Raw genomic sequence first — 13,298 nt, 5'->3', positions numbered from 1 at the left:
TTTTAAGGGAGAGGGTAAGGAGTCATTCCAATCCCGGAAGCAGAAAGACTTACCTTAGGGGGAAAAAAGGACAGGTATACACTCGCACACACACACACATCCATCCACACATACACAGTCACAAGCAGACATTTGTAAAGGCAAAGCGTTTCGGCAGAGATGTCAGTTGAGGTGGAAGTACAGAGGCAAAGATGTTGTTGAAATAGAGGTGTGGTATGAGCGGCAGCAACTTGAAATTAGCGGAGGTTGAGGCCTGGTGGATAACGAGAAGAGAGGGTATACTGAAGGGCAAGTTCCCATCTCCGGAGCACTGACAGGTTGGTGTTAGTGGGAAGTTTCCAGATAACCCGGACGGTGTAACACTGTGCCAAGATGTGCTGGCCGTGCACCAAGGCATGTTTAGCCACAGGGTCATCCTCATTACCAACAAACACTGTCTGCCTGTGTCCATTCATGTGAATGGACAGTTTGTTGCTAGTCATTCCCACATAGAAAGCTTCACAGTGTAGGCAGGTCAATTGAAAAATCACGTGGGTGCTTTCACACGTGGCTCTGCCTTTGATCATGTACACCTTCTGGGTTACAGGACTGGAGTAGGTGGTGGTGGGAGGGTGCATGGGACAGGTTTTACACTGGGGGCGGTTACAAGGGTAGGAGCCAGAGGGTAGGGAAGGTGGTTTGGGGATTTCATAGGGATGAACTAAGAGGTTCTGGGTTTGAAGGGATGACGAAGTTGCTCTGGTTATTTGCTTCTGTACCAGGTCGGGAGGGTAGTTGCGGGATGCAAAAGCTGTTTACAGGTTGTTGGTGTAATGGTTCACGGATTTCAGACTGGAGCAGATTCATTTGCCACAAAGACCTAGGCTGTAGGGAAGGGACCGTTTGATGTGGAATGGGTGGCAGCTGTCATAATGGAGGTACTGTTGCTTGTTGGTGGGTTTGATGTGGACGGACGTGTGAAGCTGGCCATTGGACAGATGGAGGTCAACGTCAAGGAAAGTGGCATGGGATTTGAAGTAGGACCAGGTGAATCTGATGGAACCAAAGGAGTTGAGGTTGGAGAGGAAATTCTGGAGTTCTTCTCACTGTGAGTCCAGATCATGAAGATGTCATCAATAAATCTGTACCAAACTTTGGGTTTGCAGGCCTGGGTAACCAAGAAGGCTTCCTCTAAGTGACCCATGAATAGGTTGGTGTATGAGGGGGCCATCCTGGTACCCATGGCTGTTCCCTTTAATTGTTGGTATGTCTGGCCGTCGAAAGTGAAGAAGTTGTGGGTCAGGATGAAGCTGGCTAAGGTAATGAGGAAAGAGGTTTTAGGTAGGGTGGCAGGTGATCGGCGTGAAAGGAAGTGCTCCATTGCAGCGAAGCCCTGGACGTGCAGAATATTTGTGTATAAGGAAGTGGCATCAATGGTTACAAGGATGGTTTCCGGGGATAACAGATTGGGTAAGGATTCCAGGCGTTCGAGAATGTGGTTGGTGTCTTTGATGAAGGATGGGAGACTGCTTGTAATGGGTTGAAGGTGTTGATCCACATAGGCAGAGATACGTTCTGTGGGGGCTTGGTAACCAGCTACAATGGGGCAGCCGGGATGATTGGGTTTGTGAATTTTAGGAAGAAGCTAGTAGGTAGGGGTGCGGGGTGTCGGTGGGGTCAGGAGGTTGATGGAGTCAGGTTAAAGTTTTTGTAGGGGGCCTAAGGTTCTGAGGATTCCTTGAAGCTCCGCCTGGACGTCAGGAATGGGATTACCTTGGCAGACTTTGTATGTAGTGTTGTCCGAAAGCTGACGGAGTCCCTCAGCCACATACTCCCGACGATCAAGTACCACGGTCGTGGAACCCTTGTCTGCTGGAAGAATGATGATGGATCGGTCAGCCTTCAGATCACGGATAGCCTGGGCTTCAGCAGTGGTGATGTTGGGAGTAGGCTTAAGGTTTTTTAAGAAGGATTGAGAGGCAACGCTGGAAGTCAGAAATTCCTGGAGGGTTTGGAGAGGGTAATTTTGAGGAAGAGGAGGTGGGTCCCGCTGTGACGGAGGATGGAACTGTTCCAGGAAGGGTTCAATTTGGATAGTGTCTTGGGGAGTTGGATCATTAGGAGTAGGATTAGGATCATTTTTCTTCATGGTAAAGTGATATTTCCAGCAGAGAGTACGCGTGTCTATATATATATATATATATATATATATATATATATATATATATAGAAGGAAACATTCCACGTGTCTGCTTGTGTCTGTATATGTGTGGATGGATATGTGTGTGTGTGCGAGTGTATACCCGTCCTTTTTCCCCTAAGGTAAGTCTTTCCACTCCCGGGATTGGAATGACTCCTAACCCTCTCCCTTAAAACCCAAATCCTTTCGGTGTGTGTGTGTGTGTGTGTGTGTGTGTGTGTGTGTGTGTGTGTGTGTGTGTGTGTGTGTGTGAACAGGCAGAATACAGAGCTGCGACAGCAGCGCCTACATAAGACAAGAGTCAGGCACAGTTGTTAAATTGGTTACTGCTGCCACAATGGCAGGCTATCAAGATTGAACGTTGTCTTATAGTCAGCGCATGAGTGACAGGACACAGCATCTAAGAGGTAGCGATGAAGTGGGGATTTTCCTTTATGACCATTTCACCTGTGTATATCAGGAATCCGGTAAAACATCAAATCTCTGAGACCACTGCGGCCAGAAAAATATACTGCAAGAAAAAGGCCAGAGAGGACTGAAGAGAATTTTTCAATGTGACAGACATGCAGCCCTTCAAATTGCTGCAGATTTCAATGCTGGGCCATCAACAAGTGTCATCGTATGAAGCATTCAATGAAACATCACTGATATGGGGTTTTGGAGCCGAAGGCCCACTCATGTACCCTTGATAACTGCATGAAACAAAGCTTTATGCCTCACCTGTGTCTGTCAACTCTGACATTTGACAGTTGATGACTGGAGACATTATGCCTGGTCAAATGAGTCTCATTTTAAATTGTATCGAGTAGATAGACATGTACAGCTGTGGAGACAAACTCATGTATCCATGGACAGTGCATGTCAGCACAAACTGTCCCAGCTGGTGGAGGATGTGTAATGGTGTGGGGAATGTGCAGCTGGAGTCATATGGGACCCATGTGATATGTTTAGATCTGAGTCTGATAAGCATCCTGTCTGATCACCTACATCCATTCATGTCCATTGTGCATTCTGATGGACTTGGGCAATTCCAGCAGGACAATGCAATATTCCACACATCCAGAATTGCTACAGAGTGGCTCCAGGAACACTCTTCTGAGTTTGAACACTTCTGCTGGCCATCAACCTCCCCAGACATGAACATTATTGAGCATATTTGGGATGGCTTGCTTACAATGTACAGGAGCAGAGACCATAAAAGTCAGTTAGACTACTTGTTGTCCAAAAGGAAACACAAAAAGGAAATAAAGAATACCAAGGTTATATACAGTGAAAGTGTGGTGGCGCAACACAAACTCGTAGTGGCCGATTATGAAATGGTAGTGAGGAAAAGACATAAATGTATCAGGCGAGGAGAACAAAAAATAAAGTGATGGAAACTGAAAGAAGAGGTGTTGTGAGAATAATTCAAGGAACAGTATTAAGAGAAGTGAAATTATGAGAGGATGTACAGGAGTGGTGGAGTTATAATAGCTATGTAATTACAAAAGCTGGAAAAGACGTGCTGGGTGTAACAACAGAAGATAAGAAGGCATGGTGGTGGAATGAGAAGGTTCAGAAAGCAATAAAAGAGAAGAAATATGCAAAAAACAATGGGACTTAACAGGAAGACAGGAGGATAGGGAAGCCTACAAGACTGCAAAAAAGATGGCAAAAAAAGCAGTGGCAAAAGCAGAGGCTGAGGCAATAGAAGATGCATATGAAGAGTTGAAAAGAAGACAGTATGGCAGGCAACTCCTATGGATTGCTAAAGCAAGAGATAAGGTGACCAAGGACATGACATCAATGAGGCTGATAAAGGAAGAATCAGGTGTAGTATTACATGACCTTGAGAAAATCCTGAATAGGTGGTGGGAGTACTTTGAAAGGCTATTGAATAAGGAAAATGTGTGAGAGAAGTATGAGGATGGAGATATAAATGAAGGAATGATCCAAAGTGTAAGTATGGAAGAAGTTGAACACATGATGAAGAAAATGAAAAATGGGAAGGCCCTAGGGGCAGACCAAATCCCAATAGAAGCATGGAAAAGTCTGGGAGAACAGGGAACTGATATTCTCTGGGATGTAATGCACAAAATCTAGAAAGGAGAGAGAATGCTGCATGCATGAAGAAGCAGTACACTGGTACCCATATATAAGGGGAAAGGAGATATCCAAAACTGCAGCAATTATAGAGGGATAAAACTGATGTCCCACACAATGAAGATCTGGGGAAGGATAACTGAGAAGAGGCTCTCTCTCAAAACTGAAGTATGTTGTAACGGTACGCCTACTTTGTTCCTTCATTTGTTGTCCTTGGTGTCAATGTACTGGCTGAAAAAATAGGGGGTGGGCATGCAGTACTGTCTACTGTAAATGATGTAGCCAACCGATGCACATTTGCATTTCACAGTCTTTTACATTCACTTTTCACAAACCCCAATAATACACACTTATAAATGGCCAGTGCACTATTGTTATAACTTCCCATAAGCCTCATTAACAGTTTGCAGGCGAAAATCCACATACTGTCACAATAGTTTACCGCTGAACACCTACGAGCAGTAAAAGCCTAACCACAAAGTTCACAGTTCTTGTAGAATAGAAAGGTATGTATGGTGCAGATACTGTCACTGTTTCAACACATGGCCTAATTGTGTACCACTTATTACACTGTTAAGTTGATGCATTGTTGTCATTCTAACCAACACAGGTTCCTTGTCTGAAACTTGGCCATGGACTGACTGTCTCACAACCAAAAACCGAGCCCTTATATATCCTTACAATAATAGGTACCAAAACTACACATTGTTCAAAGTTAAATTTACAGAAACTACAATTAAAACTTAACTCATTAAATTAACTGAATACATCAAAACATTGATTCTTTTTAACAGTTTCTTCTACTGCAAGAGTTAGGCTGAATTATTTGTTTAAATCACGAAATTAACAAATATCATTACGCAAACAATACCTTTGATGAAACTGTTAATTACTTTGAAATTAATTAAGTGCTGGCTTTACTAACATGTTTTCAAATAGAGCCAAATAGTTACTTTAAGAATGCTATTGTTTCGTCTCCAAAATGTTTAAAGTTAGTACAGAATTTACATTTGTTTATTCATCAACAATAGAATTTAAGTTACAAAACAATTACTGATTTCACCCTATAGCAAAAGATACTAACTAGTAATAGTTGAAATAAGTTAGAAAAGCAATTACATACATAAAGCTAAGCATAAAATTAGATCTGGTGTTATTTTCTTTAAAACTGAGGGTCAGCATTTCTCTTTAATGAAAATGCACATTATATTCACATATGTTAATGGTAATTAGTTAAAATTTGAAAAAACGAATTTAAGTAGGCAGATGGCAAAACAAGATGGGAAGTAAAATTATCCCAGCCTGCTTGGTCACAATGTGAAGAACAGTTTGTATTTATGCCAGGAAGAGGAACAACCAATGCAATATTTGCACTAAGGTAAATAATGGAGAGGCACAGAGAAGTACAAGCCGAACTGCATATCACCTTTATCAATCTTGAGAAGGCATATGACAGGGTGCCAAGGCAAGAGATATGGAGATGTCTAAGAAGTAAATGCATGCCAGAAAACTATATCAGGGTGGTAGAAGACATGTACGACACAAGTCCGGAGCAGTGCAGGTGCAACAAAGGCATTTCCAGTGAGAGTAGGACTACATCAGGGATCTGCTCTCAGCCCATATCTCTTTGACCTTGTCATGGATATACTAGTCAAAGATGTGAAAAAAGAGGCACCTTGGAGCATGATGTTTGCCGATGATGTTGTAACTTGTGAACCCACCCAGGAGGCACTTCAAGACAAGCTTGAACAGTGAAGAAAAGCTCTAGAGCAAAGGGGGACAAGAATTAGCAGGATTAAAACAGTGTACATGTGTACAAAAGGATGCCAAAGATCTATGTATTAACCTGCAAGCAGAACAACTGATGCTGGTCAAGAAATTTTAATACCCAGGCTCTTACATGTGTGCCAACACTGACGAGGCATAACATCTCTGTGCGCAAAAACTCTTCGGGCCAAGGTGGCCATTATGTTCTGTCTATGTGATACTTTCGATGTATAGTGACGTATATCTGAAGTGTGACAATAAATGTGCTCATTGTTTTAACAAGTGGATCAACTGGTTTTTACTTATAACGATAAGGATCCAAACTCCCACATTGGTGACCCCGACGACAGTTTGAGATGCTCTTCCTGTGTTCTACGTGAGTTCAATAGCAATAACAATTGTGTATGTACGAGTGAACTGCCTGTATCGTCATGTGGCTTGCGCAGTAAGGTGTACCGCCATATGATTTCTACAGTCAGAATCCAACCAGGCCACCCACCTGCACTACGCATGGACTCTATACATCGAACATTTTGAGGCCCTCCGACCTTCGAGTGGATTGCAGTACCACAACACCCCCCGGCAGACGCCATATTGGCTGCTCCCACACCTGTGGCTCTTACACACCCAGTGGTCATGGAGTCCAAACCAACTAAGTTACCTAAACTGCCAACTTTTGCAAAAATACAGCCCAACACATGGTTCACGTTAGTCGACTCTATTTTCACTGCCACAGGCATCGACTCAGAAGAATCATGCATCGTGTGTTTGGTGGGACATTTGTATGACCATTTGGATTTGATTACCGACATTGTGATCAGCCTGCCGTCTTCACCGAAATATACGAACGTGAAAAGACTCATTTGTGAAAGACTTTCTTGAGCTCCAGACAAGATTATTCATCATATCATTCATGAGGAACACCTGCACAACCTCACCCCATCAGGACTATGGCGACGACTCCGCACCCTCGCACCTGTGGATTTGCTACCCGATACAGCGTTATGGTTGATGTGGCTCGTCAAAATGCTGGAAGCATTACAACTACAGCTCCTGCTGCTCACCAACAGGACCTTGGAAGAGAAGCTTTCGGTCGCAGATCGAGCTTTCAGGGTTATTAACAGGTGAGCACACAGCATGAAGAGTGGGGGTAGCAATCTCAACAGCACGCAACCCCCCCTTCCCCCCCCCCCCACCCTCGGAATTGGGCGAACTCGCTTCCTCAGCGCTCATGTGACGACAGTGGTGACATCTGCCCGCCATCGCGGGGAACCAGATACAGCCTCCACAACATCCGCCATGACAACTGACACTGCACTGCAGCGCTCCACAATCAACACAGCTGACACCAGGAGCTCTACATCACCTCCACCTAACGCCGCCTGGCCACTGTGATGGTTCCACACCAACTTCAGCAACATGGCCAAGAAATGTCGCAGCCATTGTGCGGTGGAAAACGCAGTTTGCGAGGCGCCATAGGTGCAGCGTCTTGCGCACAGGAAAAAAGACGCCTTACAACAGCAACAGCATCTTACACGGTAAGCGCCGACATTTGTCTATTCGCTCTTGACCTCGTCTCAGGAACTAAATTCCTCGTTGACAGTGGTGCCGATATGAGTATAATACCCCCAGCTCTCGCACCTATCATGTTAACGTCCTCACCCAGACTGTTACGCGTGGCTAATGTCTCTCATATCAAAGTGGTAGGTATGGTGCCTTTAACACTCAAACTGTCAAAAGCCTTGAAGTTTTCGTGGACTTTTCATGTGGCACAGGTGACTTGTCCGGTCTTAGGCATTGACTTTCTGCGACACCACAAATTTTCACTAGACATTCCACGAAGTACATTAGTCCACCAACCTTAACAAAAGACTATCGCCCTTATGGCCACTGCATCTGTATCACCCATTTGGTCAACAAACATTGACATTTCACTATTGCATACCAAACGTGCTCTTCTTGCGGCCAAGTTAACTAGTAAAACTTGTGACGTGCTACTACAATGACAATAAATCAGTGAACTCAAGCAAACGCAGGCCAAGCTCACCTCCCTTATCGAGCGTACCTAACAGACATTACAGAGCACGAAATCTGAACTCGCCTCACTTTGAGGTATTCGCTCTTCGTACAAACCGGCGTACACTCAAATCATTGACTCATTGCATCAGTGTTTTAACACTAATGATGCACCCCGCATGCGTAGCATGTTATCAATCATGAGCGGCGCATGTCACAAACTCAATACGACTGAGGGCCCTCTTGTCAGACACCAACCATGACGCCTGAATCCACACAAACTCAAAGCGGCGAAAGCAATCATCTCAGACCTATTAAAAGCAGGCATTGTACGCCCATCCTCCAGCGACTGGTCATCACTGATTCATCTCACACCGAAGAAGGATGGTTCCTACAGACTCTGTGGCAACTATAGACGTCTCAATGACCACACAATCATGGATAATTGTCCAGTACCGAACATTCAAGACTTCACTTCTCAGTTGGCAGGCGCTAAAATTTTCAGTGTGGTAGACTGCGAGAAAGTGTATCACCAAATACCAATGTATGAACAAGATATCCCTAAAATGGCCATCACCACACCCTTTGGCCTCTTCGAATACGTTTACATCCCTTATGGATTGAAAAACCCCGCCCAAACCTGGCAGAGGTTCTTAGATACAGTGTTATGACCCCTACCTTTCTGCTACATGTACCTGGATGACATTTTGATCTTTTCTTCCTCTCAGGAGGAACACAAGCTTCACATCCGGGTGCAGTTTGACACATTACAATCCCATGGTGTGATCATCAACAAAGACAAATGCAAACTGAGACAGGATTCTATTGTTTTTCTGGGACACGAAGATTCAACTGATGGTACCCAGCCCACACAAGAGAAAATAGACATTACCAAACAGCTGCCGATACCAGAAACATACTATGAACTACGCTGGTTCTTAGGAATGATCAATTTTTTTCTGCTGCCACATTCCAAGAGCCGCCAAACTACAGGTCCCCCTCACAGATGCACTGCGTGAGCCACAAACATCAGGTGACAGGCGCATGCCGTGGACAGAGGTCATGCATGCGTCTTTCAAAAAACTCAAAACCACACTCGTGGAAGCCATCACGCTTGCCCATCCACACCTGGATGCAACACTTTCGCTCACCAAGGACTCTAGCGAAATATCTATTGGTGCAGTACTTCAACAACACAGAGGAGAGGTGGTGCAACCTCTTAAGTTCTTTTCAAAAAAACTTGCTCCCTCTCAGTGCAAATGGTCTGCTTTTGACAGAGAGCTCTTAGCTGTTTACGAAACCATTAGATATTTCTGTGAAGACGTCAAGGGATGCCCCCTCATAATCTTTACAAACCACAAACCTCTCGCCCAAGCACTCACAAACCCTCCAGCCGACCCACCTCCCATGAGGTTCCATTATTTCAACCTCATTTCACAATACTCAACTAATGTACAATACATTCAAGGATCCGACAACATAGCCACTGATTATTTTTCCTGGATCTCGGGCATACGCTCTTGCTCGAGTGCAAACAAATTATGACTCCTTGGCGAGCCTTTTATCTGACAATAATCACTCTGCACCTGGCGCACAAGATGATCCCCGGCACACGCTCGGAGTGATAGTGTGACACTTCCACTGGCGCCACGCCCCCTCATCCCCTCCTCTTTGCATCGCTGTGTTTGACACACTGCACAGTCTCACCAAACCGAGCATTCGCGCAACCACGCGCATCATTGCCGAGCGTTTTGTATGGCCTTCACTTCGCAAAGACTGTCATGACTGGTGTTGCACTTGTTTTTCGTGCCAGCGGTCCAAAGTCAGACGTCACTGCATGCCCCCTCAGGCATTTTCCACTCTCCTTCTGGCAGACTCTGCCACATCCACATCAACATCATCAGCCCCCTTCTCCAGGTGGATGGTTACCGATACTTGCTTACTTTTATCCACAGAACAACTAGATGGGTCGAGGCAACCCCTCTAGCTGATATTTCGGCCGAAGCAGTCGCCAATGCTGTCCTCTCCACATGGGTCGCACATTTCGGCTGCCCCAAAACCATTACTACACACCAAGGCCATCAATTCGAGGCAGTCCTCTTCACAAAAATGTGTGAGCTCTTTGGCGTCAGCCACATTCGCACGACAGCCTACCACCCCCAATCAAATGGAACGATAGCACCACACGTTAAAGATAGCGCTAATGTGCCATCAGGAACGATGGTTACACGCCCTCCCATGGGTACTGCTAGGCCTCCATTCTGTATATAAAGATGACCTGCAGTGCTCGGTGGCCAAACTGCTCTATGGCGAGCTGTTGACCCTACCAACCGAGTTTGTCGAGCCTTCATCACTCCAAGATACCATCGAATACCCCATGCTAATCGAGAACATACGACAGACGATATGAGCGCAGAGAGCACCTGCTCTGAAAGCACACACTCCACCTAAAACATTCGTGCAACAGTGGTTAGACAAGTGTGAAGCTGTGATGCTTAAGGATGATACACTGCACGCTGCCCTGCATCCCCCATACACAGGCCCTTACAGGGTACTTAGGTGCTCATTGAATACATTCAACATCTGTATCAAAGGCAAATCCTCAACAGTGTCAGTGTCTCGACTCAAGCGGTCATGGGTCATTGCAGACGACAACAGCTTCAGCGACCCGACTCCACCGTCCATGACGTACGACGACCTCCACACTGCCGCCTCCTCAAGGGATGACACGCCGACCACGCCTCCTTCCCCAACACCGGGAACCCTCACGGGGCAGAGTCCAGGGTCCACGCCCTTCACCCCACCCTCTCCTGCTACACCCGTCACACACTTCTCACCCGACATTCAACAACCCACTACCGTCTCCATTGACATCTCACACTTTTCACTATCTGACATCTCTTAGTCATCCATGCTCCCCCCTGCTCTGCCGACGATGACACCTTCCAACTTTCTGTTCTCCACTCCTCACCAATCCCCAATTCCTTAGATCCTTCCCTCATTCAATCTTTCATTGACACCACGGGGACACTGTATGTGCTGTACCCCATGTCTCCATTTATTCCCCTCATGAACAGGTCACCGCATACTCCCATTGGTGTGGCACCGTGATTACATTTTTCCATCCAGAAGGGCTCGAACCCCGGCCCCACCCCACCTGGACGAAGACAGCATGACACCTGCAACCTCCCCCCACAACAGCCAGCCTTGTGCTCTGCACTGCAGGAGGGGGGGGGGGGGGTGTCTCTGTGGCAACACTGACATGCCGTAACATCTCTGGTATGCAAAAACTCTTTGGGCCAAGGTGGCCATTATGTTCTGTCTATGTGATACTTTCGATGTGTAATGACATATATCTGAAGTGTGACAATAAATATGCTCATTGTTTTAAGAAGTGGATCAATGGGTTGTTATTTATAACAATAAGGACCCAAACTCCCACACATGCATAATGATGGAGGACTGGAGGCCAAAATACAGTACAGGATAAATAGTGTATGGGTGAACTGGAGGAAACTGAGTGGAGTACTATATGATAAGAAGGTTAGCTGCAGAATGAAAGGAAAGGTTTACAAGTCAGTGGTGAGGCATGTGATGCTGTATAGTGCAGAAACTTGGCCAATTACAGAAGTCCAAGAGAAAAAGATGGAAGTCGCAGAAATGAGAATGTTAAGGTGGATGAATGGGGTGACACAAAAGGACAGACTAAGGAATGAATACAGCAGGGGACAGTGAAAGTGATGCCCACAGGGAAGAAGATCTGAGAAAGTAGGCTAAGATGGTATGGACATGTGCAGAGAAGAGGGGCGTACTATGTGGGGAGAAGAGTTGAAGACCTAGAAATTGAAGGATCAAGGAGAAGAGGAAGACCAAAATTTAGATGGAAATACAAGGCAGCAGGGGACCTATGGAAGAAAGGATGGTTCAGAGAAGAAGCACTGGATGGGCATTTATGGAAGAGAAGGATCCAGCAAAGCAATGTCAACCCCACATGACATGGGAAAAGGCTGAGATGATGATGATGATCTGGGATGGCTTATAACATGCTGTTCAGAAGAGATCTCCACCCCCTCGCACTCTCATGGATTTACGGAGAGCCCTGCAGGATTCACAGTGTCAGTTCCCTCCAGCACCACTTTAGACATTAGTCGAGTCCACGCCACATCATGTCGCAGCACCTCTGCTTGCTTGCGAGGGCCATACACAATATTAGTCAGGTGTACTAGTTTCTTTGGCTCTCTAGTATATATATCCTAGTTTCAGTTTCTTAGATACAGTGTGATAAGAGTAAGTGAAAGAGTACATGGTATCAACATTCTGATTGTAAATGAATTACAATGCATTTGAATGTTCAACCCTGAGCTTTCTTTATTGTTGCTACAAATGAAACAATGATTTGCTTAAATTGAATGGGTAAGGTGGTTGGCATCATTGGTATATAGGGTATCCTAGAGACTACTCCAGTGGCTGCATCTGTGAGTATAGCAGCTGCAATGACATTATTTTGCATTGTTGTAGATGAGTAGCAATACAAAGTTTCAGATGATTCAGACTGAAAATAATATTTAGTCTCTAATATATAGTCTCTGTCTGTCTGCATTTCTATTAGAGTATTTTTACACAATTGTAGGGTAAATCAGTCAAGAACTTTTCAATATTTTTGATCATAATGTTTTCCATTCATAGAGGGTGGTCCATTGATAGTGACCAGACCAAATATCTCACGAAATAAGCATCAAATGAAAAAACTACAAAGAAAGAAACTCATCTAGCTTGAAGGGGGAAACCAGATGGCGCTATGGTTGGCCCGCTAGATGGTGCTACCATAGGTCAAATGGATATCAACTGCGTTTTTTTTTAAATAGGAACCCCATTTTTATTACATATTCATGTAGTACGTAAAGAAATATGAATGTTTTAGCTGGACCACTTTTTTCGCTTTGTGGTAGATGGCGCTGTAATAGTCACAAAAGTATAAGTACGTGGTATCATGTAATATTCCACCAGTGTGGATGGTATTTACTTTGTGATACATTACCCGTGTTAAAATGGACTGTTTACCAATTGCAGAAAAGGTCGATATCATGTTTATGTATGGCTATTGCAATCAAAATGCCCAACGAGCATGTGCTATGTATGCCGCTCGGTATCCTCGATGACATCATCCAAGTGTCCGGACCGTTCGCCGGATAGTTACATTATTTAAGGAAACAGGAAGTGTTCAGCCACATGTGAAACATCAACCATGACCTGA

This window comes from Schistocerca piceifrons, chromosome 6, assembly GCF_021461385.2.
Source record: "Schistocerca piceifrons isolate TAMUIC-IGC-003096 chromosome 6, iqSchPice1.1, whole genome shotgun sequence".
In the NCBI taxonomy this organism is placed as follows: domain Eukaryota; kingdom Metazoa; phylum Arthropoda; class Insecta; order Orthoptera; family Acrididae; genus Schistocerca; species Schistocerca piceifrons.
The sequence above is the reverse complement of the archived record's forward strand: the minus strand, read 5'-3'. Positions refer to the sequence as shown.